Consider the following 2,867-nt stretch of genomic DNA (forward strand, 5'->3'; position numbering starts at 1 on the left):
GTGACTCGTACCACACACTTCACCACTATCTTACTATCTTCATACAAGTCCTACACCAGCAGGAAAAGCCTCCCAAACTTTTCCACCATTCCTGACTTTCTCATGTAGTACCATCTAGTGTGTCTTTAATCATGTAGTAAAGCATTATGTTCTGCATACCAATGTTGAGGCACAGTGGAGGTACCATGATGACTTGGGGTTGCTTACCTGTCTTAGCCTGAACAGCTTGTCAGCGTGGAGAAGGAATGAAGGAGTGTTTAACAGGGTAATGTAAGGATGGCCATGTGAATGTGCTGTTTCTGTTTATATTCTGATTCCGAATACAATCATCTACTAATCAGAAGGTTGGTGGCATCCTTGGAAAATATACCGACCCCAAGTTGCTCCCAGTGTATTCACTGTAGTGTGAATGTTAGATAGGCGACACTTATATGTAGAAAAAGTGCTTTTGTGAATGGATGAATGAGACATGGATAAAGCACTTTGCATACTCAAGTAGAGTAGAAAAGTCCATGTTTGCTGTACCCCAAATCAAGTCCACCTTATGACTTTTAAACCATAGTTGGCCCATTTCCAAAACTGCCCAAATATGCCTGCTAGTTTGGACTTGAGATCAAAATAATAACAAAAAACATAGTTTAAACAAGCAGTCTTCACTAGCCATCCAAGTGAAGATTTATGTAAGAAAACTAAGGAAGAATAATCTTCATGACCAAGGTAATTTAATTATACTTTCGTCATATTTTCATCTCAGTTACTATTACATTGAATACATTTGTATATTTCTTCTGTTTTAAGTACTGTGAAAACACCTTGGATAATAAACACGCATAAGTTAACAGAATGTTAAACGTTTTTTCTATACTGTTAATGTTTTGAAAATCGGCAGCTCCAATTTGCTCACCTCATGTGGAACATGGAGCTAAAACCTCCTTCTACTGCAAACCAAAACTCAAAATCTAAAATATAGCAAAGTGTTTACTGACATAGAGGAAATAAATGTATGATGACTGAAAACAAGAATTATGGCTGTCACAGATGAGAAAACACAAAGTCCTGAAGTTGCTGTGGAGAAAAGTGTTTTGTAACCACTCTGACAGTCTGACAGGTGTGGAGCTTATGGATTTTGTAAGGCGTCACTGATGAGGACACTCTGCTTTTTGGATTAATATTATTTATTAAGCAAAACTTTGCCTGCAAAATAAACTATTTCCTATCCTGAAAAAGTATGCCTGAGGTCAGCTTTAGCCTGCTATATTAGGGTCCACTTGTAAAATTGATAAGATGTATGAGTAGGTGTAGCCCACAGTTTAGAAAAACTTACCCTAGAAGGCCAAAGGATTGCCAGTTTTACACCACATACTGCAATTACCATTTTATACATACCAACAGCCATTTTTTAGCCATAGTCATTTTTAGCCATTGTGATGTCTTCCAGTGTCTGAGGACTCTTCATTTTAAAGCCTTACTTTAGCATTTTGGTACTATCAATCTGCTAGAAATCATCATGACTGAAGACTAGAGTGAAAAGCTTCCCAAACATTCGGTCCTTCAACTAAAAGTCCTCAACTAAAGTTCTCAATCATCTATCCATTTTCATCAACTCCTCTTCCCAAACACCTCCTCTAGTTCTTTCAGTTCCCAAGTCAGCTTAGAGACATCGTTCAACCTCATCTATGAGGTATTTCAGGCATGCTGCTCATGCTCGAGGATGCTCTGAGGCCAACTAAAGATGGCTAAAAGCTTATCTATAACACACTAATAAAATACAAATCACCAGGTAGAGGGTGAGGTTCTTGAGAAGGAGACAAAAAGGTGGCCATAACTAATCAAAGAATGAGGTAATAATGCTTTATTGCACCGAAAAACATATGGACATATGTTACAGAGTATAGCATGGTGGAAAAGGATGGAGAGAATCCCCCACTAAGCTTTTGGGTTGGCATTACTTTAGATTTTGTTTTGTATTAATTGCATCCTTTGGTGTTTCTTTGTGTTTGATGTGAGGTGTGGGCCACACCCATGTGGGAGTGGAGATTCTACTCTAGTCCAGCTGCCAGCTATTTGGAGTTGAATACAGGGAGCAGCTGATTGGGGAGGATTGGAGCCCTTCTCTATAAAGGGGAGAGGAAACAGGAAGTAGGGGTTGTCGTTGTTTTTTTAGTAGGACACTGGTGTAGCAGGGAAGCCTCGAAGATCCAGGATGAAGTGTGCACATTTTAACGGAAAAGATTTTTAACCTGGCCTGGTTTTGCTTTTAAAATAATCTGAGGATGTTGGAGGGAGGACTCATTTTTATTGGGATGTGAGTGGATGTGCTGGGAGGCAGGAAAACAAACACTGGACTGGAGACTCTCTGTGCCCCTGACAAGGAAACTGGACCAGTTTTGGGGAAGTTCCAGCTCCCAGGATGTGATGTGGAGACCCAGCCTCGAACAAAGTCAGGCCTGAAAAGGTGGGTGGCAAGCCTTTTTGAGGAAGATGCAGGATTGATACGTTTTGGCTGCTTGTTCTTCCAAGTGACCACCTTTCCCCTGTTTGTAACCAGGCTAACAACCCTGACCGCGGTGGCTTTGGGCCTTGGATTCCTGGCCAGAGTTGTGTCTTCAGCCAGTAGTTTTACCCGGAGAAAGAACAAATAAATCTTGTGTAACCCATTACAGTGTGCGTGTGGTGGTTCATTACTGGTCAATATTAGAGCTACTACTTTCTTGTACGGAGGCCATTTTGGGCCTTACGTAACACATACTACAGGCAGGGCATCAGAACTGAAGTAGGATGTAGGAAGACAACTGAGACTCGACACAAAAAGATGTCATCTTTTTGGGACATCATCTGGACTCCACATCTTTCCCACTTACGTCATA

At 40.8% G+C, this 2,867-nt stretch overlaps 1 long non-coding RNA gene across 1 annotated transcript; it reads left to right on the forward strand.

Moving 5' to 3' along the window:
* Positions 1-879: 879 nt before the first annotated feature.
* Positions 880-2,660, forward strand: LOC120714646. Its single transcript, XR_005691455.1, has 2 exons — positions 880-2,455; positions 2,549-2,660. It is a non-coding gene; the product is annotated as an uncharacterized LOC120714646 (long non-coding RNA).
* The last annotated feature ends 207 nt before the right edge of the window (positions 2,661-2,867 follow it).

Source organism: Simochromis diagramma, unplaced genomic scaffold (assembly GCF_900408965.1).
Source record: "Simochromis diagramma unplaced genomic scaffold, fSimDia1.1 OVJJ01000596.1, whole genome shotgun sequence".
Taxonomy (NCBI): domain Eukaryota; kingdom Metazoa; phylum Chordata; class Actinopteri; order Cichliformes; family Cichlidae; genus Simochromis; species Simochromis diagramma.